Raw genomic sequence first — 25,428 nt, 5'->3', positions numbered from 1 at the left:
CATTTGCACATATCTGTTCAACCATAACTCTAAACTGCTGTCTTTTATTTAAATATTTGAACAGGGGTTTTCTTTAGGGTAAACTACTTAAAGATTCTATTCTGGAGCATTGAGGAGGGATACTGTTAACAACACTGTATACATTCGTGAATGCATTTCTCTGTTTTCCAGAGGACAATGGAGTGGAAGACTAACCCAAAAGGCTCATGATTAATTTTAAAACACTGTATCACTGAACAATGTGAAAACAATGTTAGAGCCAATGGCCAATAACAGCCGGCACAGACCTCCTGCACCAACATTCCAATTCTACTCTTTCAGTTTCGTTTTATTAGAATATTCCACTTTCTGTGTCTGGGATATTTGCATACCATTGTAATACTTCTTGTATGGCCTATACCTATTGCTGAAAGTCTTCTTGCTCACTATATATCTTCATCTGCAGCTCAAGCCTATAATATGGGTCAGGGGCATTTAACAATGGGCTCAGCAGTGGGCATAACCCTAAAGTAGGACATACATTTGAATTTCATAGGATAAACCTCACATCTCCTGCAAGTGTATGTAAATTGGGTCACTGCTATAAAAAATAAACCCATCCACGTGAGTGTGGCATATGATTGGGGAATTCCACAGATTAGTATTGCATAACTGTTGCAAATTGGGTATCTGGGTGGCAGACGTATACACTCTGTCCAAGGAGGAACCACACTCCTAGTCAGGTTAAGTCACAAACACACCCTAAATTAACCTCTGCTCACCCACTGGTAGCTTGGCACAGAGCAGTCAGGCTTAACTTAAGAGGTAATGTGTAAAGGTTTATGCAACACTTCAAACAGTAAAACAGTGAAAACACCATACAAAAAGAAGCTACATCTGGTTAGAAAGATTCAGCTTAATTCAATGAACTATTTCTGACTATTTGATAAAGCTCCTATGGTCCGGAGTAATCGATTTTCATCAAAAAATGTATTTTTTTGGCACATACAAAACATGATTCAAAATGTCCTTTGTATCGTGCCTCAAGTTGGATAGCCACTATTTAAGGCCTCAGAGTGACCAAATATGGCATTTTTATAGACTTTTCCTCCTACTCTGAAGCTTGTGCTTTGCCCCATCTCGAGCATTAAAATGACTCTAAACACACATATTTTAGTTCCAAAAGTGATGATTCACATCCAACAGTCATAGACAGTCAAATGATTAAATTTTGTAAAAACTTATCATTTCTGAACATTTGGAGAAAGTTCCTAAGTTCCAGGGTCATACATTTTTTATAAAACAAATTGAGTTTATGGCATGTACAAAAAAATGATTCCAAATGTCATTTGTAGCGCGCCTCATGTTGAATAACCATTTTTTAAGGCCCCACAGTGACCAAATATGCTATTTTTATATACTTTTTTCACCTACTAAGAAGCTTGTGTTTTGAACAGTTTCGAGCATGAAAATGACTTTAAACACACTTATTTTAGTTCCAAAAGTGATCATTCACTTTTGGAACTGTAACACACAGTCAAAAGATTAAACATTTGAAGAGTCACCATTTTTGACCATTTTGAGAAAGTTCCAAAGGTCTGGCGGTCATCGATTTTCATCCAAAAATGTATTTTTTAGTATGTACAAAAAATGATTCCAAATGTCATTTATACTGTGCCTTATGTTGATTAACCACTTTTTAAGGCTATAGAGTGACCAAATATGCCATTTGTATAGACTATTCCTACTACTTAGAAGTTTGTGTTACAGCCTATTTTGAACATTAAAATTACTTTAAACATACTTATTTTAGTTCCAAATGTGATGATTAACATCCATCAGTCATATACAGTCAAAATATTAAACATTCAAAAATTCAGGAACCACTTTATATCACACACACATTAGACAGAGGCAATGAACCATATATGTGTAAATGAGTCTATAAGAAATGTAACATTAGACAATGAGGATTACAAGGTGTAGGAGTCGCATGTTAACTGTATTAGTAGGCAGTATGTTTTGAGGATGTTTGTTCTTGAGAAGCACAAACTCAAGATTTAAAACTACTACAGTGGTTGGGGTTGGCTTTACTCTTTAGAATATATTTCTACCCAAATGAACCCTTTTTGGCACCATTAGGATAATAAAGGTTTTGGTGAAAAAACATAACGTTCTGACGTAAACCAGGCTGTTTGCATGCAGCTCCTTTGTGACAGGTGCTGGGTCACTTTACTATATCAGGATTGTAACTTAAGAACTGCAAGTAACAAAAAGATCTCTCTGGCAAAGGCAATAACCCCCTGAGCTGTATACCTAATATACAATTCTGCGATCTGCATGGTACACATTCTTTACAGGATTCATTCTAACCCTCTGCTCTACTTTATAATGAGCCAAAATTGCTACTAGACACAGCTCCGATCCCTCTACAGCAGGAATAAAAATCAACAGAGTTATCCTGACATTTTTATTGCTGCCGGAAAACTGCTGGACGCACACGGAAATCTGGAGCGGGTGCTTTTAGGCTCATATGTTATTTCTAAACACAGCACCCTCAAACTTAGAGCCAGGTGCGGCTGCACCGGTAGCACCACCTCAAAAGCGGCCCTGCTATTTGATAACTGCCTCTTTATAACCGCTTGCAACAACTGTAACCTTTTTTTTAAAAATGGGAAAATTGTGTCATAAAGTGGTTTATTTGTACTTTTTTCTTTTAAATAAAGCTGTTTTCCCCTCATACTGAATTCTCCCAGGTGATCAGACTCACCTGCTAAAATTGTTCAGCTTTGGTAATTTGTACAGAATACACATGCCCCACCTGTTTAAAGATTCACCAATTCCCAATCCCATGAGAAGACACTGTGTCAAAGACCAAACCCCGGAAGCACCTCTTCTCTCTGAGCACAGTGTATGAAAGGTCATACCCCAACTTTGACAAACTGAGGCAGCCCTAAAAGCTATTTAGGGGGGTTGGTGGAAGGGAGTCAGTAAAGTGAATGTAAACAGTTGGTTTTGGAATGCCAGGACTTCAGGTTAGCCAGCATAACGTATATTTCTAAATTGCACATTCAACCCATGGGACATTTTGAATGACAGATGTTTATTTTCACCAAAGTTAGTGCTACTCATTTTATCAATCTTTGAAGGATGAGTGACTGAGTCGATCCTTCAGGATTCAAACTTGTGACCGTGAGTTCAGACACAGATTCCGAGATTGAATGAATTAGTCCACTGATCCACCAGAACCATCAGAATTCTTTTTTCCCCTCTGATTTGTAGCCTCTGCTTCCTGGCTGCATGAAAACCTATACTCCCAAAAGTTCCTTTGTATTTGTGCTCTATATAAGTGATCTGGGCAACATAGTAGGGCAAGTACATTTTTTTACAAGACAAATACAGTTCTGTCGCGTTTTCCTTCTTCGACAAATTGAATTTTGTGTTTAATTTGCACACATCTGTGTAACCATAAGTCTAAACTGCTGTCTTTTATTTAAATATTTGAACAGGTGGTTTTCTTTAGGGTAAACTACTTAAAGATTCTATTCTGGTGCATTGAGGGGGGATACTGTTAACAACGCTGTATACTTTCTTGAATGCATTCCTCTGTTTTCCAGAGGACAATGGAGTGGAAGACTAAGCAAAACGGCTCATGATTAATTTTAAAACACTGTATCATTGAAACATTTGAAAACAATGGTAGAGCCAAGGGCCAATAACAGCCGGCACAGACCTCCTGCACCAACATTCCAATTCTACTCTTTCAGTTTTGTTCTATTAGAATATTCCACTTTCTGTGTCTGGGATGTTTGCACACCATTGTAATACTTCTTGTATGGCCTATACCTATTGTTGAAAGTCTTCTTGCTCACTACATATCTTTGGTAATCTACCTTTAGTATGCAGATTTTTGTCCGCAAGCGTTACTACGCTTGGGATGTAACATGGCGTACCATTACTACGCATGCGTTGTTAGAACGCATGCGTTTTTAATGGTATGCTATCCACATCGTTGTTTGGAAAAGGAGGCGCTTCCGTTTCCAAACAACGAGGTGCAGCAGTGACAATGCAGGAAGACGGAGATTACAGGAATCAGATGTGACGGAGAAGAGAGGGACCACGAGGAGCGAGAGGTAAGTGGGGCTGTGTAGTTTTTAGGGTTGTGTAGTCTTGTGTTTGTGTAGTGTAGTGTGGGAGGGTCGTAAGTGGGGCTGTGTAGATTTTAGGGTCGTGCAGGGTTGTGTTTGTGTAGTGTAGAGTGGGGGAGGGTCGTAAGTGGGGCTGTGTAGTTTTTAGGGTAGTGTAGGGTTGTGTTTGTGTAGTGTAGAGTAGGGGAGGGATGTGCAAGGGGTAGTGAGTTAGAGTTTAGGGTAGTGGTGTGGTGTTTGTGTAGGGTAGTGTTTTAGGGTTTAGGGTATAGTGTTTTAGGGTTTAGGGTAGTGTTGTGGTGTTAGTGTAGTGTAGGGTAGTGTTTCATGTTTTAGGGTAGTGTCGGGGGGTCGTGCAGGGTAGTGTTTCAGTCTAGGGACAGGCCTGGGGGTAGGGACAGAGTAGTGTTTAGGGTAGTGTGGTAGGGGGTTGTGAAGGGATCACTGAAAGAATATCGATTGCAAAAATATAGACCTACAAAAATATTGAGTAAAAAAGATAGAATGCCAAAATATCGACTTCTTATCTTCAAACAGGTAAGTACAAAAATATTGAATCAAAACTTTCGACCTACAAAAATATAGATAGTCAAAATATCGAATTTTTTAAATAGTTAAAAGTAATTTTAAATTAATGAAATAATAAATATAACTAACTTAAACATACTTAAAATACTTTAATAACATTAAAATAAATAAATAATAAATATAAATTAAAATAATTTTTGTACGATAGCGAGAGGGTTACATTTACTATTCCCACTCCAGTGAGTGCAACAGTAGGGAAAGCGTTGGCTAGCGGAAGGTTAAAAAATACTATTCCCACTCCAGAGAGTGCAACAGTAGGGAAAGCGTTGGATAGCGTAGGGGTAAAAATCACTATTCCCACTCCAGAGAGTGCAACAGTAGTGTAAGCGTTGGATAGCGTAGGGGTAAAAATTACTATTCCCACTCTAGTGAGTGCAACAGTAGGGAAAGCGTTGGATAGCGTAAGGGTAAAAATTACTATTCCCACTCCAGAGAGTGCAACAGTAATGTAAGCGTTGGATAGCATAGAGGTAAAAATTACTATTCCCACTCCAGTGACTGCAACATTAGGGAAAGCGTTGGATAGTGTAGGGGTAAAATGTACCATTCCCACTCCAGTGAGTGCAACAGTAGGGAAAGTATTGGATACCAGGAAGGTACAAATTACTATTCCCACTCCAGAGAGTGCAACAGTAGGGAAAGCGTTAGATAGCGTAGGAGTAAATATTACTATTCCAACTCCAAAGAGTGCAACATTAGGGTAAGCGTTGGATAGCGTAGGGGAACAAATTACTATTCCCACTCCAGTGAGTGCAACAGTAGGGAAAATGTTGGATAGCAGGAAGGTAAAAATTACTATTCCCACTCCAAATAGAGCAACAGTAGGGAAAGTAAATACTTAATATATAATTACAAATAAATTAAATATTAATACCAATTACAAATTATTTAAAATTAAGATATTATAATAATTCTTCAATTAAAAATAATAAAATTAATTTAATTACTAAAAAACAATTACCTATTAATATGAAATATTTACAAATAACAATAAATTATTATAACAATTAAAAATAATCAACAATTAATTCAAAATAATTATCAATTTATATATTACAATTTTTAAATAATTACAAATAAATAACTTCGCACCCAATTCCCCTATAAACCCACAACATACTACAAAAATTAAATAAATAAAATTCACATTTTTTTTTCTTTTCAATTTATATAGCGCATTATCACCCCAGGGTCTCTAAGCGCTTATACAAGAAAAGTCAGCTCTACAAAAACAGGTAACTTACTTATAACACTCCCCATGCTTCATGAAATTGAATTATCAATTAATCCATTAAAAAAATTAATTACCAATTATATATTAATTAAATACCAATTAAAAAATTAAGTAACAATTGATTGTAAATAAGTAGCAATAAATAATTTAACATATTTAATTAATTTTAATTAAATTACTTCCCACCCTATTCCCCTATAAACCCACAACCCGCTCCAGAAAATAAATAGATAAAAAAAACATAATCAATTAAAAAAATAATTACCAATTATAATTTAATTAATTACCAATTAAAAATTAATTAAGAATGATTTTTAAATAAAAACCAATAAAAAAAAAAATGTATTTAATTAATTATCATTAAATTATTTCCCACCCTATTCCCCTAAAAAACCCACAACCCGCTCCAGAAAATAAATAAATAAAATGAACATAATTATCAATTAATCAATTAAACAACATTAATTACCAATTATATTTTAATTAATTGCCAATTAAAAATTAAGAAGTTATTGTAAATAAATACCAATAAATTAAAATATTTAATTAATTATAATTTAATTACTTCCCACCCTATTCCCCTATAAACCCACAACCCGCTCCAGAAAATAAATAAATAAAATGAACATAATTATCAATTAATCAATTAAACAAAATTAATTACCAATTATATTTTAATTAATTGCCAATTAAAAATTAATTAGGAATTAATTGTAAATTAATACATTTAATTAATTATAATTAAATTACTTCCCACCCTATTCCCCTATAAACCCACAACCCGCTCCAGAATTGTATTACAAAAAAATTAAATAACATAAATGTACTTACTAAAATTCGATATTTTTGCTGTCTATATTCTGTTCCTCGATATTTTTGCTGTCTATATTCTGTCCCTCGATATTTTTGTTGTCTATATTCTGTCCATTCGATATTTTGTCCATTCTATATTTTTGATTCGATATTATTGTCATTCTATTCAATATTTCTGTAGTCTATATTTTGTCTTATCTATATTCTGTCTACTCGATATTTAAAACTCGATATTTAGCTACCTCGATATTTTTGTGGTCGATATTATGTCTGTATACCTATAAAAGATAAACCCATCCACAAGAGTGTGGCATATGATTGGGGAATTCCACAGATGAGAATTGCATAACTGTTAGAAATTGGGTATCTGGGTGGCAGACGTATACACTCTGTCCAAGCAGGAACCACAATCCTAGTCAGGTTATGTCACAAACACACCCTAAATTAACTTCTGCTCACCCCTGGTAGCTTGGCACAGAGCAGTCAGGCTTAATTTAAGAGGTTATGTTTAAGGATTTGTGCATCACTTCAAACAGCAAAACAGTGAAAACACCACACAAAAAGATGCCACATCTGGTTAGAAAGATCAGCTTCATTCAATGAACTAAACAAGACTAAAATAACGAACCTCCAATAAGTAGATCCGTAGTTATACATTTTTAAAGAATTCATTGAAATGTAGTGCTTATAAGAATAAAGTGCCAACCCAGGCAATCTGGTCATGCTAGACCAGGTCAAATCAGAAAGTTCAGGCCGACCACAATGGACCAAACTTGCCCGGCTGCAAAGTACCTTGCTGCGTCATCTGTCCCATCGTATGAAGGCGATGCATTGGTTCCAAGTCGTTCAAGTCGGAGATGCATTGTCATCGAAACACAAGATGTAGGCAATGCATCGCACAGGTCAACGATGCATCGGGAACTTGAGTCGGTGATGCAAGCTTTTGGGTCCTTGCAGCAGCGGTGATGCGTCAGTACTGAGGGAGATGTGCCTGGTCTGAACCATGCAAAAACAGTGATGCATGAATTTTGGTACTCACAGCATTGCATACATACTTCCAAGGGCCCAGGGACCACTTGACATGGCAAGACTCTCAGATGACAGAGTTTAGGTGCTATAGGTAGATGGGTTGGAAGTCTTTGATGTTACTGAGACTTCAGAACATGAGGCAAGGAGAAAAGCCCTTTGAGTCACTCTAGTTCTGGGTTGGAGAGATGCAGGCCCAGTTCTTCTCACTCCAAGGCAAGAAGGCAGCAATAAGCAACCCAGCACAGCACAGCAGGAGTTTGGCAGAGTAGCAGTCCAGTAGAGTGGCAGTTCGTGTAGAAGCACAGTAGTCCTTCTTCCTGAAAGAGTGTCCACAGGTCCAGAAGTGTACTGAGTCAGTGGTGTCAGGGGTCCAGTACTTCTACCCAGTTGTGCCTTTGAAGTGGGGGAGACTTCAAAGAGAGGTATTTTAAGGTCACGCAGTCCCTGTCCTTCCTGCCCTGTTTCAGACTAACTACAGTGGGGTATGCAGCCCTTTGTGGGGGGACAGGACACAGCCTATTCAGGTGTAAATGTGAGCTCCTCCCTCCCATCCTGCCCAGGATCGCCCATCAGGATGTGGATGTGCCATCAATCACACCTAAGCTCCATTTTGTGTATGGCTGTCTAGAGGGAATGCACAAAATCCAGCAGTCACCCAGCACAGATGTATATTCAGAGACAGACAGAAGGCACCAAATGGCTAAAGTAAGAAAATGCCACCTTCCTAGAAGTATTATCTATACAATTGTACCTTAAGGATTTATTATACAAAACATTAATTTACACCGCCTTAGAAATGGACACAGAAATAAATCACTCGAGGGATGTACTCAAAAAGCGTTATATTGATGATTTGAATTTAAATCAAAATCAACTCCTAAACAATACTGTCACTACTAACATTTACAGCTTCCATAGTAGTGTGACAAGCTTGTTGAACACAATCTTTAGTCTATACATCACATCCAATATACAATTCCAAATTTCATAGACAGTATCTTTCTATACAAATATGTACAATATACTATCGACATTTATTCACACATATATACACAATGGGTGCCCAGTAGGTCAAAAAAGATCCTTCAGACCATCCTGAGGACACAGCGTTGTTTGGTATCCGACAATTCACTTTTCTATACATGTGGTCTTCATTCTGTATCTAAACTCTCCAGTTAGAACAAACACTCCATAAAAGTGAGTGGATCCAGTGAAACTTGATTTCCTCAACACGGCTTGCATAACGTTTCAAGTCCTTCCTAAAAGTGCCATTTTCAGAATTACAATTTAAAATCCGACTTCACCATAGGTTGTGATTTTAAATTGTGATTCCAGAGACATCAGACTTGTAGGTTCTATCTCTTCCATAGTTGAAATTACGCTTAGAAAAGGTGATAAGGTAATCCCACTGTTATCACATGGGAGAGATAGGCCTTGCAGTAGCGAAAAATTAATTTAAGAGTTTTTCACTACTAGGACATGTAAAACGTAAATGTACATGTCCTACTTTTTAAATACACTGCACCCTTCTGTTGGGCTGTCCAAGGCCTACCTTATGAGTGGCTTATAAGTATTAAAAAGGACGGTTTTATCCTGGCAAGAGGGCTAACTTGCCAAGTAGACATGGCAGTTTAAAACTGCACACAGACACTCTGCAATAGCAGCCTGAAACATGTTTGAAGGGCTATTAAAGTTAGTGGTACAATCAGTTCTGCAAGCCCTGAGTATCATTTAATTATTTACACGTCCTGGGCACAAGTAGTACACTTTACTAGGGACCTATAAGTAAATTAAATATGCCAATTGTGGATAAGCCAATGTTACCATGTTTAAAGCAGAGAGCAAATGCACTTTGGTAGCATTAAAGAGCCCAGCCAAATAAACCAAATCCACTACTGCATGGGGACTTGTCAGTCCTACGCCTCTCTAAACTCAGTTGTATCCTTCTATTTATACTCTCCTGAGCCACTAAATTGACCCATGGGGAACCCTTCTCCTCTCTGGAGGACCCCAGTTTTGCAGCAGCTATCCTAATGTGCTCACAGATGCATCCCAGTAGGCAGACAGTACGACCATGGTGAGTAAAGTTATGTGGCTCATTCCACTCTTTGGGTCTGATCCCCAACTCAGAGAACACTCTGTCCACAAGGATGACAACCAACAGAGGCCACTGACAGGTATCAGTGTCCAGAGCCAGGGACCAGGCCATCCAGGGGTCTTTAACCTCTGTGGTTTCACAGAGTGTGAGCAGTAGCCCTAGGTGATTTGCCCTCTTTCTCCACTCTACCTCCAGCCAGTTCAGAGGTGGTATCCTGAAACTGGTCTTGCAACCCAGGGTCTGTACCCTTAAGCTGAACATGTGCCTGGTGAGCTAGGAGTTCCAGGGTAGTACCCTTTACCCCCTCAAGGGAGACACACTCTGTGTGTGTCATGCAAGAGTGTGCCTGGTGCAGTTCTTCAGTCCTGATTCCCGGTGACTGTCCATGCAGCCCCCTCTGGTCAGAAGTGGCCTCACCAAGGTCAGTCTTGGGGAATTCTTTTCTTAGATCTGGCAACCCCTGGCCCACTGGTCCTCCCACTGTTGACTGTTTCTTCCTCCTGCCCCTCTATCAGGGCCGCTGAACCCTCTGCTGCGGAGTGGTATTCCCAGAAAACAGAACTAGTAGGGCACCGGTGGCAGCCACCCCACCCAGCTCTCCTGACACTGTGGAGCTCCCATCAGCAGATGGTCTCTTGGTACAGACCAAGTTCCCCAGTTTGTGCCCCAATTGAGACTAATTCAAGCACTGGGGGAGGTAATAGGGCACACTGGGTCTATGTTTACCATAACCTCCCCTCCTATTCTTAGGAGGGACATGGGACACCTCCCCACCTTACTATACTGGAACCTTTCTGGGTCACTGTGTATCTCCCCCTCACTCTGATGGGGGACCTTAAGTCCCCCTCCTTAGGGTCCCTCCCCAATGCCTTCCCAAAAACAATGGGACTCACCCAGAGGTTTGCTTCCTTTGCAAGATCTCTGGGGTCAGTGAACTTGCAATCAATCAGGTGTTGGCGTAGCTCTGGAAAACAGTGACTGAACATGTGCAAACAAATTGTACAGCCCCTCAAAAGTGTGTACCTCCCTACCCCTCACCAAACCATTCAGTACCTTGCAGAAGTACCCCACAAAATCCCACCAGAACTGGTGAGACAGTTTCAGACTGCCACTGAATCCCAACCTACACTCTTCTGGGGGTGAATCCATATCTCTTGACAAGGGTCTCGTTCATGGTGGGATACCTCAGCCTGTCTCCCTTCTCTAGGGCCAGTGGGGCCTCAGTACCATCACTAGACATATGATTCCCTATGCTAGCTCCCCAAACCTCCTCAGGGATCCTTTGTACCTCTAGAGTAATCTCATATGCCTCAAACCAAATGGCTGTGTTCTCCTCCTTGGAGTCAGGCACCATGAACATGTGTGTGTAAATCCTTCCCATATCACTGGACTCTGTAGTTCTGTTGCCACCATTCCTGCTAGACTCTACTAGCTGTTTAGCTTTCAAGTCCAGCTCTCTCAGACTCAGTTAATGAGCCAGCAAGCTATCCTTACGTTCTAAAGCTATCTAAGCCTCATCTAGCTCCATGGCAAGTTTCTCCCTGGCTAAGGCTCTCTCAGCCTCAGCCCTCCGCTCCTCTGCCAGGGCTTTGTAAGCCTCAGCTCTTCTCTCCTTTGCAGCCAGTTGGACCAACTGCAGCCTCATGTCCCTCTCAGCCTGTCTGTCCTTTAACTCCTCAGTAGACATGGTTTGGTATGTGACACTGCTTCCTGCATTGGATCCAGCAGGGGACTCCCTCTCTGTGGGCTCCCTTTTCTCCACTGGAGCCTTTGGCAAGTCTTTTCTCTTCTCCTTTTCCTCCTCCTCAGGGCCACTGCTCTCTTGGGTCTCTGGTAATGAGTCCAGGTGTAACCAGGCCTCTCCATTCTCAAATACTAGAACTGGAAAGGGGTCCTCCTCCTTCTCAGAGTCCTCCCCAGAGTCATTACCCTCCATATCCTCTGTTGGTGCTCATTACCAACGTTTGCATCAGACTAATATAGGGCATTCGCAGGTCCTCCCTAGTGGATCCTTTCTCCACAGCCAGAGCCCTCTCCTTGCAGAATTTCCCCGGGTACCTCATATTGTAAGATGAGAGGCAGTTGGGATCCATTATCATTCTGTCAAGATATCACTGGTGCAAAACCAAGAGTCTCTGATGTATGGAGAAGGAGGAGTCACATTTAGAAAAAATACCAATTGAGAGAAAAACGGAGAAAACCTTGTAATGGTCTTTAGATGTGAAACAGTAGTGTACATCAAGTCACTGTATGGCACTGCACAAACATAAGTCATATCCTCACTGTTGGTCATCAATGTTACAAATAAGGGTTCTGGTTGGCAGAGGCATGCACCCTGTCCAAGCAAGATCCAAAATCTCAGTCATGGTAAGACATAAACATACCCTAAATTAACCTGTGATCACTCCTGGTAGCTTGGCCAAGAGCAGCCAGGCTTAACTTAAGAGGCAATGTGTAAAACATTTGTACAACATTTCAACCAGTAAAATAGTTAAAACACCACAAAGATATCACATCTGGTTAGAAAAATAGAGCTTCATTCAATTAAGTGGTGATCCCCATAGGGGCTGAGTGGCTTGTTACTTCCAGCGGGGCATACTTGGTTGTAAACGTCGGCTATGAGCTACTCATACACACACTCATATATATACCACTGGGACCAGGGACCAATTATGACTGAGTGAACACATGTTAGGCTAAGCGCCACACACTATCCAGCGACCATGTTTACATGTCAAGTATACTTCCTGATAGGAATGACGATGTGTTGTCATGTCGGTTCGAACACATTAAATATGACAAACATACAGTTCTATCTAAATGTATATTGTATGCACTTACAGCTGGGCACCACAAGGTGGTAACTGAGCTTGGAGAGTGCATGTGACTGTATTGCACAGTAGGTAAGCATTATGTTTATGAATGAATTAAGCATGGGTGTTCAATGCAATCGGTTGATGAGGCCATGTACCTTTAATATGCCCATTTCTCCCACAGTTTCATGAACCCCTCTGAAAGGAAGAGGGACGTTGGAGAACGGGCCACGCAGTTGCAGTGGTGGCTTGCATTCTTCCTTTACATTTCACTTGTTACCGCTATTTGCAGAGTGACTGTTGTTACAGGTCCTGACGAATGCCTGTTGGCAGAAACATGTTGACCTTAAAAGACCAGGGTATATCTGTTGAAACCCTATTTCCTCTTACATTTTAATCATGTCCCTGTGAGAATATCGATGTCAATAATTTGATGGACAGAATATCGACCCTAAGGTAAGCAATATCGATGTTTTTAATATCGAACTTAGTAATATCGATATCAAATATGTCGATGTTACTAATATCGATGTAAGTAATATCGAAGTTAGTAATATCGATATCAAATATATCGATGTTACTAATATCGATATGTGTATTATTTTCATGTATTTCATTAATCATTTTATATGTATATGTTAATTTTGTGTTTTAGTACTGTAGCGAGTAGTGGGTTTTTAGGGGAATAGGGTGGGAAGTAATTTAATTATAGTAAATTGATTATTCGTTTTTATGAATTATAAATACATTTGAATTAACTTTAGTGTTGAAGCTCTGTAGGGGGTTGTGGGTTTATAGGGGAATAGGGTGGGAAGTAATTTAAATTTAAGTAATATTTTTTTTATTAATTGGTATTGATAATTATAGTATTGTTAATTAATTATTAATTGGTAATTAATTTATATTGGTAATTAATGTTTGTTAATTGGTCATTAATTGTAATAATCAATATTTTTGGGTGTACATTATTTAATTGTTCAATATTTGTTAATTGGTAATTAATTTTTTATATTTAATATGTTCTTATTATTACATTTTTAAAAATATGTTTAATTGTTAATTAATATTAATTGCTTATTATTTATTGGTATTTATTACACATTAATTGTTAATTAATTATTTATTGGTAATTGTGTTTTTAATTATTTTTTGTATTTGTAAACGGTTTATAGTTATTTAATAATTAATTCATTATTAGTTTTTAAATATTTTAATTATTTTTAACCCTTTCTATGCTGATGACAGAACCGCTCCGTCATCAGCTACGGTGGCGCTGTGCTGATGACGGAGCGGTTCCGTCATGGCCCGCCAGATGCGCCTGCGCGGCACTGATTTCGCGCCTGCGCGGCGCGTTTTATTGAGCGGGCGGGGCCATGACGGAACCGCTCCGTCATGAGCACACCAGCATGCGGCCGCCGCGCGGCCACCCCGCCCCCTTAGCGCTGCGGCGGAATAGCCGCCGCAGCGATGCGGTTAAGTATGTTGTTTTTAACTTCTACGCTATCCAACACTTTCCCTACTGTTGCACTCTCTGGAGTTGGAAAAGTCATTTTTACCCCTATGCTATCCAACACTTTCCCTACTGTTGCACTCTCTGGAGATGGAATAGTAATTTTTACCCCTACGCTATCCAACACTTTCCCTACTGTGCACTCTTTGTAGTTGGAATAGTAATTTTTACCCCTAAGCTATCCAACACTTTCCCTACTCTTGCACTCTCTGGAGTTGTAATAGTAATTTTTACCCCTATGCTATCCAACACTTACCATACTGTTGCGCTCTCTGGAGTTGGAATAGCAATTTTTACCCCTTACGCTATCCAACACTTTCCCTACTCTTGCACTCTTTGTAGTTGGAATAGTATTTTTTACCCCAAAGCTATCCAACACTTTCCCTACTCTTGCACTCTCTGGAGTTGGAATAGTAATTTTTACCCCTACGCTATCCAACACTTTCCCTACTGTGCACTCTTTGTAGTTGGAATAGTAATTTTTACCCCTAATCTATCCAACACTTTCCCTACTCTTGCACTCTCTGGAGTTGGAATAGTAATTTTTACCCCTATGCTATCCAACACTTTCCCTACTGTTGCACTCTCTGGAGTTGGAATAGTAATTTTTACCACCACGCTATCCAACACTTTCCCTACTGTTGCACTCTCTGGAGTTGGAATATTAATTTTTACCCCTACGCTATCCATCACTTTCCCTATTGTTGCACTCTCTGGAGTTGGAATAGTAATTTTTACCCATACGCTATCCAACACTTTCCCTACTGTTGCGCTCTTTGGAGTTGGAATAGTAATTTTTACCCCTACGCTATCCAACACTTTCCCTACTCTTGCACTCTCTGGAGTTGGAATAGTATATTTTACCCCTACACTAGCCAACACTTTCCCTACTCTTCCACTATCTGGAGTTGGAATAGTAATTTCAAGCTTTACGCTATTCAACATTCTCCTTATTGTCTTAATTTTTTTTACATTTTTATTTAATTTTTATTTGTTATTATTTTATATGTATAGATGTATTTGTAATTTATAATATTTTTAATTATTTATAAGTTATTAAAATAATTATACAAAATTATTATCACGTAAGTATATATATTATATATTATATGTATATGTTTAATTACGTTTTTATTAAATTATGTATATTAATACATTTTAAATATTATTAACTATGTTTATTATATTTATAAGTATTATTTAATTTATTTTACTTTTTTTTATTTAAAAAAACTATTTTTTTATAGCAATATTTTTGACATTGATTTTTTTCTCGATATTTTTGTACTTACCATGTTGGTTATAGGATTTCGATATTGTTGACATCAATATTTTTGTTCCGATATTTTTGTATGTCGATATTTTGTGTTTCGAAATTTTGTCAGATGTTTGGTTGAAGGGCTACTGAAGTGGGTGGCACAATTAGTGCTGCAGGCCCACTGGTACCATTTAATTTACAGGCTCTGGGCACATCTAGTGCACTTTACTAGGGACGTATATGTCAATAAAATATGCCAATTGTGGATAAGCCAATGTTCCCATGTTTAAATGAATATTTTTATTATTACAAGACTTATAATGCGCACAGCTACCCAGAGGGGTTTCGTGGTGCAGGCCGGGAGTAGAAAAAAGGAAGAAGTGATCTGCATAACGAGTTTAAAAAGTCAGGTTTTTAGACCCTTCCGGAAAGCAAGAAGGGATGTTGAGTCTTTCAAGGAAGCTGGCAGGGGACTCCACAGTAGTGGCCCCACGTAGGAAAAAAATTGGCCTGTCATACAACCCTGTTGGGTTTTTGGTACAATGAACGGAGTCTGAGGAGAGGATCTCAAGGGACGGGAGAGATGGTATAGGTGTACTAAGTCCAGGAGGTATTTAGGAGCAGAACCAGATTTGACCCTGAACATATAGCAAAGTGCTTTGAACTTGATACATTTCGACACAGTCAGCCAGTGTAGATCGCAATGAAGGCTGGAAACCGAGGTGAACTTAGGTAGGCGATAAAGAAGCCTGTTGGCTGCATTCTGCACAAGTTGCAGTCAATGAATAGTGGATTTGTTGGCTCCCAAGTACAAGACATTGCCATGTTCCAGTCTAGAAACCACAAGGGCCTGGATCACCGTCCTCTGTGCTGAAAAAGGAATCAGCCACAGGATCTTTTTTAACCACTTAAGGACTGCAGAACAGGTGGACTTCACCTTGGCCACTTGTTGTTTCACGGATAATGACTCATCCACAATGAACCCCAAATTCTTAACACTACACTACTAGAAGAAGTGGAGAGAGCTCCCAATTTAGTGGGTCAGTGCTGGGCTCCACAGGGATCGGACCTTTTGCCTAGAATCATAACTTCAGTTTTGTCCCTGTTGACCTTGAGCAAATTATTTGGGATCCAGGGAGAGATCTTGCTCAGGCTCAAACTGAGATCAGAGAAGAAAGAAAGCACATGCACTTTAACACTGGCTGGCAGTGGTAATGTGCCCAGACTCAGGGCCAGCTTTAGCGCTGGTTGCGCCTGGTGCGACAATCAATTTTGGTGCCCCCACACCCCATGACTGCCTCCTCAGATTCTCTCACTACCACTGGGCAAAGGGCTCCTCCCTCATCTCTCCAATCATGTTATTGCTAAACACAGCGCTACCCCAGGAGTTCAGCGCCCCCTCCACAGGTCAGGGCCCAGTGCGGCCGCACCAGAACACTGTCCTACAGCCGGCCATGCCCAGAGTCCTAAAGCCAACAAAATTGAATTCAGCAAAAAGGGTAGGAGGAAGGCAAAACGTTGGGGGTTACCCTGCAGAAAGGACCATTTTCAACAATAATGAAACCACATTGTTTGAAATGCCAAATGAATGTGACTAATGCTGTATGCAGCAAAGACTTTACAAGCCTTGTGCACAGCCACTGAGTGATTCTTGCCCACACACTGATGCTCAATCGGTACAATGCTTGAGAGTAAATTGCAGTTAATCACCGATATGCTATTATTCGATCTGCTGGCTTGCAATGGGAATCAAATAGTTCAGTTCCTAAATCGAAGTGTATCATTTGGGGTTCACCGTTTGTTATTAGTGACGTCGCATGCCACAAAATACATGCTGTTGCCTGCGACCTGTGTTTGAAATAAGATGTTGACCACCTGGCTCCTGCCAGCAGCTAGAAAAAGAATTACAGAACTACCTGTATCCTGTTTTCACGAATTAAAAAGAGACCTGCCTGATCCCATCTCCTGGGGTACTTGACATCAGATATTTATGTGTTCTTCATTTGCTCCTTGTCTTTTGTCTGCTCGCTTAATGAAATTATTCATGTTATTGTTGAACTTTGAAACTGTTTGAATGTTATCCCTTTGCACTTGTTTACTACTTTCGGGTAGGCGCAACCTGTGTCACACGGCGTCCTTCCGTGCCTTCAACAAATCCACAGAAATGTAACAAGGAGAGAAACTTCTTGTAAATAGGTGCGCGTTTTTTATACATGAACCACAATGGGATTCTTCACATTTGTAATGTATTATTTATTGTTCAATAATCCTTCATAATGCGTTCAGTATTTGTCAATTTTCATAGATTATTTCATTTCATAATCGTTGAATTTCAAATGTCAAAACGAAATTGCATCATCAGCTTATTCATACCCAATGCATTTCGGGTCATAAAGCAAATTGACCCTTCGTCAGGGGTCTGTAACGAAATGGAAAACAGGACCATTAAGTTCATCATCCTATTGCTCACAAACAATTCCCTATTATATACATTCGAATTTTACATTGAAAAACGGTGTCATTTGTGAATGTGGTGGTCGCAAAGCGGACATATCTAACCTGTATGGGTGGGCTAGTTAAGACACGGCTCAACAGACTAAATGCAGCACAGAATCATTTAAGTAACCGCATACCATAAAACCACTGCCCCAGAACATTATCGTGGGTCGACTTCAAATGACATTCATAGGCAATGACGCGCAAAAGGCTTAACGTGCGAGAAACAGCACAACGCTTACTTTAGGATCAGCCGATCTCCGCCTAGCTGTAGTGAACGCCCAAGCTGGTTTGTTTTACCGCGCCATGTTAACCCCTTCCACGCTCATGACGAGCTGGGCTCGTCATGAGGTAGCCTCCTCGCACGCTCATGACGAGCCCAGCTCGTCATGAAACATGGGAATGATCAAATCCCAGCACAGGAGGGGAAAATGCATAGCATCGATCTGGTTAAACTTCCTGGTTAAACGAACCTGAGTGGACACGTGATCGGGAAGGCAGCCAATCACGGAAGTTCAACTTCAAAATGCCAGTATCATGTGACGGGGGAGTTTGTGCGCTGTGTGGTGTCATGCTCAATTTAGTTAAATAAAGTTATTTATCACATCGATATGTATATCTGTGAAGTTGAACATGATATAAAACACAAAAACGAACTTCAAATATCCACTAGCACAATTTACATAGAAAATGAAATATACATGATGTCCAGAAATAATCGCGTGTTGTGTGAGACCCAAAATTCCTTAAACTCACGGTATCATATATAAAGTTAATTATAAGAAACATGAATGTTCAATTCGATCATTGAGCCCTGTTGGGTGCTCAGTATGTAATTTTTTGATCCAAAGAAAATCATTCCTCAGTCTTTGTTTGGTGGGATCCTGGTCATGGACTGAAGGCTTGATAATGTACAGAAGGTACATTGACGATCTATTCATAATATGGAAAGGTACCTCTCAACTATTGGAACAGAACATCACTGATCTGAATACTCGTAACCCACGGATTCAATTCACCCACACGATTGATGCAAAGACCATATCATTTCTTGATGTACAAATAAATATCCAAGAGAATAAAATCACTACCAGAGTTTTCACTAAACCCACGGACAAAAAGTCAGCATTATTGTTCCAAAGTTTCCATCCTGATCCTCTTAAGAAACATCTGCCTACATCCCAATTTATCAGGATTAAACGCATAACCTCCAATGAGGGAGATCTCAAAGATGCATTGGAAACCCAAACTGAGAAATACCATGCAAGAGGGTATCCCAAAGATGTGCTTGATGCAGCACTCAGAACAGTTGCGAATCAGTCTCGAGAAAAATTACTGGAAGCGAAAAGTAAAACATCAGATAAAAAAACTGTTTGCATCATGAAATATTCAAGCGACGCTTCTAGAATCAGAGCAATCATTAACAAACATTGGAAATTAATCCAGTTAGAACCTGATCTTACTGGATTATATAATGAGAGAGTCACATATGCTTTTCAACGGTCAAGAAACATCAAGGAAATATTGAGCACCACTAAAGAAACTGTCACACAATATCGAGGGATGCTTAAATGCCACAATTGCACACACTGTGGAAACGTGATCGAGTGCTCTACAATTACACACCCCACGAAGGGGTTTTCTATCCAACTCAAACACACAAGCACGTGCGATAAGATGAACTGCATCTATATGATTAAGTGTCCATGTGGAAAAGCTTACGTTGGCCAGACCGAAAGAAAAGTTAAGATACGCATAACGGAACACAAAAGCAATATCCGTTCCAAAAATGCCAAATCATCAATTGCCACACACTGGTTGGAACATAAACATCAAATTTCTCAACTCAGATTTCTAGTTCTGGAAAAGCTCACCACACGCCATGACCAGGATCCCACCAAACAAAGACTGAGGAATGAATTTTTTTGGATCAAAAAATTACATACTGAGCACCCAACAGGGCTCAATGATCGAATTGAACATTCATGTTTCTTATAATTAACTTTATATATGATACCGTGAGTTTAAGGAATTTTGGGTCTCACACAACACGCGATTATTTCTGGACATCATGTATATTTCATTTTCTATGTAAATTGTGCTATTGGATATTTGAAGTTCGTTTTTGTGTTTTATATCATGTTCAACTTCACAGATATACATATCGATGTGATAAATAACTTTATTTAACTAAATTGAGCATGACACCACACAGCGCACAAACTCCCCCATCACATGACACTGCCATTTTGAAGTTGAACTTCCGTGATTGGCTGCCTTCCCGATCACGTGTCCACTCAGGTTCGTTTAACCAGGAAGTTTAACATGGAGCGGTAAAACAAACCAGCTTGGGCGTTCACTACAGCTAGGCGGAGGATCGGCTGATCCTAAAGTAAGCGTTGTGCTGTTTCTCGCACGTTAAGCCTTTTGCGCGTCATTGCCTATGAATGTCATTTGAAGTCGACCCACGATAATGTTCTGGGGCAGTGGTTTTATGGTATGCGGTTACTTAAATGATTCTGTGCTGCATTTAGTCTGTTGAGCCGTGTCTTAACTAGCCCACCCATACAGGTTAGATATGTCCGCTTTGCGACCACCACATTCACAAATGACACCGTTTTTCAATGTAAAATTCGAATGTATATAATAGGGAATTGTTTGTGAGCAATAGGATGATGAACTTAATGGTCCTGTTTTCCATTTCGTTACAGACCCCTGACGAAGGGTCAATTTGCTTTATGACCCGAAATGCATTGGGTATGAATAAGCTGATGATGCAATTTCGTTTTGACATTTGAAATTCAACGATTATGAAATGAAATAATCTATGAAAATTGACAAATACTGAACGCATTATGAAGGATTATTGAACAATAAATAATACATTACAAATGTGAAGAATCCCATTGTGGTTCATGTATAAAAAACGCGCACCTATTTACAAGAAGTTTCTCTCCTTGTTACATTTCTGTGGAATTGTTGAACTTTGAGTCACAGATAAATGTGTTTGTCAAGAAGTTAATGGCAATTGCCACTGACATTATGTTTTATTTGTTGAAAATTACTGTGGCAATTGTTGGGGCTGATGAAACAGAAAAACGTCATCTGTTGATCCTCCATAAATAGAAAAAAAACATATACCATTAGCAATTTCAGAAAATCATTGGGATTTGAAAATTGTCCCTGTGCATCCTTGTAATAAGCAGGTGTGCCCTCTGACAAACTCTTGAGACTAGGAACGCAGATGTTGGTTCAGCTGCTGGGTGAAGGGTGTACACAACATCCCCTTTACTTAAGGAGGCAATTCTTTCAGAGTATCTTTAAGAGGCGTTTGCGCCAGTGGGTCCACCATATTTACGGACATCAACAACAATAGTAAGGAACTTCTTACACCTCTCCTTGAAAAGACATGTGTAAAAATCATATTTTTCCTGCAAACTGTAAATCAAGTACTCATCGACAGTAACTAGCCGTGTTGATAGTGAAGCCAGTGGTCTATACCAGGTAAGTTTTCCATGGAAACACATTTATCCCTTGATCCCAGGTGTTCAGTCCCTCTGGCTTTCTTTTGGCCTCTTTATTTTTCCTCTTCAGATGAACTGTTCTGTGCTCTGTGTCTTACTGTCGACATGCTTTTTGCAGTAATCGGCTCTTGTTTTGAAATGGATTATGTAAAGGTATTTATTTGAAGGGAGAAAGATAAGTCAACTCTGTAGGTTGTCAATAAACCAACAGTGACATTGGTGTCTTGGTGTTCGATGGTTCTATCACTTATTGGAGAAACCTTTGTTTTACACCACACTGTTGATGCAAAAAACTTACACTGCAGGGTCTGCTCAAAACGTGTTTTCCTTGTTCTGATTTCATTAAGTGCAATTCCAAGCCACCCCACCCCCAACGTTCAAAAACCACTGAAATGTTGCTTACAATGGTATGTGAGAAAGTCGTTGCATACAAGTACTGTTGCAAGAATACTGACTTCCACAATATAGGCAAGTTAATTATATATGGTAAAGTACAGGTTTACTGTTCTTAATTTCACATCTACCTACACTGTGTGTGTTTATACACACACTTCAACATGTAAAGTTAATACTCACTGATGTTTAGATATTAATAAATACTTAGGGGCCGATCCCGACTGCCTGATTAGGATGTGACCGAACATTGTTCAGTCGCATTCTGACTCTTCCTTATGAAAGCATGTGTTACGACCATAAACCGGCTGTAGTACATGCTCCCATACGGAAATGGGAGGTGGTGTTAATCCTGGCACCCTGTTGCAGGCACCTCAAAGTGCCTGCCAAGGGGTGCAGAGATGAACAGGGAGCCCCATAGGTGCTCCCTCGGCCAGCAACTGGAGCCTGAAAAAGAAAGGAGGCCCTCATAGGGCCCCCCCCAAACACGCTTTCCTAAAGGATTTCCATGTTGAAAAGGCAGACTGCAAATCCTGCCGGAAACCATGCATCGTAATCCAGATAGAGTAAACAGCCATCCATTTGGATTACATGCCGGTTCCGGAAGTCAGCCAGAATGACCGGCCGGTTTGAAATCCGTCCGGCTGAATCAAAATCAGCCGGTAGGAATTGGAACCGACGATGTCGGTCGTAACTGGTCGGACTGACATCGTAAGAGGCGCCTAAGTATCACAATATTCAGTACTCAATATTTTGCACACCTTGCATTTTACTGACGTGCCTCATCAAGAGAGCTGGCGCCATGAACCTCTCTGTCTTCGGTACTTTGCTGTAACCATCACGAAAAGGGTATCTGGTACATCTTGTAATTATGTCTGCGGCTCCAGGTGTACAAAGCAGGTTCAGGGTTGCCACCTGGCCGGTTTTCTATCGGTGCCACTGATATTTGACTGCCCCTGCCAGTACAAAAATAAGCGAAATCACCTAAAGCCGGTATTTTTGCCCTAATTTGTACATTCTTCAAACAGCAAATATAAATAGAAAACACTTTTACATTTGTTCTAGAACTATGGTAATGATCTCTGACTAATAGAGTAAAATAATGACACAGAAGTCATGCTTATAATAGAATACATACGACTTTGTTTAAAGTCCTATTTAGTATCAAGCCCGGGCCATGTGCAGACTCTTAAAGCAGCAAAATGGCCGGTATTTTATTTTTGGATAGGTGGCAACACTATGCAAGAAGCTGGGTGAGAGTCGGCTGGAAGTCCGACCATGTTTGCAAACTTAGCAATAGCAGAAGACTAGGACCTAAAGTCAAACGCCAAAAAAATATAGAATTTAAAAAAAGGAGTGGTGCGACAAATGCAAGATTTAATTAAACAAGGCGCCGGTTGCAGGCAGGTGGTGTATGTCTGCCCTGCGCACGTACTTTCCTCGCTCGTGCTAAAGGCCCTAACTTCAAATCTCTCCTCAAGGTTCCTGCCGCAGAGGCACCTTTCACGGACATGACCTCGCAAACATCATAGTGGCAGGACCTCGTTGCGGCTACCCCTCTTCCCCCCCCAGTCTGATGGTATCTCCCACAATGAGTGACATTTTACTACCTAATCATGTGTGACACTTCCGTAGAGGCGGGCCGCGGGCGAGCCTCTGAAAGCTCGTGCCTGAAGCCTCGATCTGGCGGGTTGGAACCTCGAGCCCACAACGAGACCAGCTCTCGTTTGGTTTAGGCCCCCCGGGTTCCTCTACCTGGCTTGTGAAGTTTCAAACTCGGGAACCAGGTTCGAGGTTGGGCGTCTGCTCAATGTCGGTGATTCTGGTCAAATCACTTAATCTCCCCAAGCCTATAAACAATGGACGTGACCTTTTGCAATGTAACGGGTGCTAATGTAAACCACTCAATACCTTCAGGTCAAGTTTGCGCAATATTTTAAAGACCCCCCCTCCCCCCAAAAAAAGCCTAGCCTGGGCTAAAGTGCGAATCAAAAACAGCACCAGAACAACAATTTCTATTCTCGGACAGACACGTTCTGCTTCCCTTGCTGCTGCAGTGTCCTCAACGTTAGGATGCGGGTGTCCCAGTGATTCATAGTGGAGGTCAAAAACCCCATAGTCGGGTTTCTAATTGTTCAAGGCAATGTACGTCATCGTCCACCATTGTTCTTAAGAGACAATATGGTTTCCCATTAACACTGGTATGAGGCAGCATCAGCACTTCAAAACCAATTTCTGGTAGATATCAAAAACTGTCTTGATTTGGAATCGCATTAACATACTGTTTACTACCCAGGTGGTAATAAGAGCTAATTAAATGCTAAAGAGAAAAGAAAGAGGGTTTATTCAGTTTTAAATACACTGTGGGCAATCCACACATTTCTACCAATAGCATCTTTCAAGGGGGCTTGGGGGGTGAGGGGGCTTGGGGAGTGCTTGTGGTTTTGGTTCTAAAAAATTCATTTACTGACTAAAACAAATAAAAATGCAAAATGATGTTGAAGAAATACGGGTGGGGGTGGATGGAGCGCCATCACTTATTATTTAGTGGGGACAAGGACTCTTATAAAATGATCAATGGGTAGCAGTCCCAATCCTCTGGGTAAAGTGTTGCTGACTGCCTGTCCTTTTATAATTTGTGTAGTTTAATATATTGCAAACCTGTCCCAAAGGCTTCAGAGTGCTTTATATGAGCACCAGATTACATCACACAAGACCATAATTTTTTTTTAGGCACAGGTAGATTAGGTGATTTGCCCAGACTCACAGAATTGACTATGTTGAGCTGATGCCACGATTACAAAGTGGTTCTTCCAGCCCCAAAGTTATCAGCTCAGGCCATTAGGGCCACATCTCTTTCCTTTCCCCACAGGGAGGCCAGCTAAGGCTCAAGCATTGATGTTGCCTTTGAGTCTGTCTGTTACTATTGGCCTCAAGGTGGTGGCTTCACAATGATGTCATGCCAAGCAGTTACTCTAACAGGCCATATGCATGAAGAGATGCAGTGCTGCACCTCACTGGGCTAATGCACCTCATACTTGCTCTTTTGCTTAGTTTGGTAGGGATGGACATGAGCACCACAGCAGGGACACACATGCACTACATTTTCCGTCTAAGCGCAGCCAAGGGCTGTCAAGTTCTGACCTCTCACAGTCCACCTCCAAGAAGGCCCTAGTGTGCCTTTAGCCTTTTGCGTTTGGTGGGCGGACATATAATAGACTAAAGAGACACATTAGAATGACACTGTGCATTGACAGCACCTGGTACTTCTCCCACCAAGCTTTCTGCCACAGCTGCATGATGTTCCCCAGACTGCTCTGCACTTTGTATTCTACCTCTTGATCAACCTTACCATCTCTAAAGTGTCACTTTGTGGTTGTAAAACCTTGAGCCAAAGGGAGAACGGTGCCTGCTCCAAATCCAAGACACATTCACATTTCAAATAAACAGTTTAAATGTATACTGGCTGCACAGTTCCTGGCCCTAGGGCTGACCCAGTTCGGTTGGTGCCCACCCCTTCTTCTACTACCCAAAAGAGTAAGTGT

This window comes from Lissotriton helveticus, chromosome 10, assembly GCF_964261635.1.
Source record: "Lissotriton helveticus chromosome 10, aLisHel1.1, whole genome shotgun sequence".
Classification (NCBI taxonomy): Eukaryota; Metazoa; Chordata; class Amphibia; order Caudata; family Salamandridae; genus Lissotriton; species Lissotriton helveticus.
Note: the sequence above shows the minus strand (reverse complement) of the source record.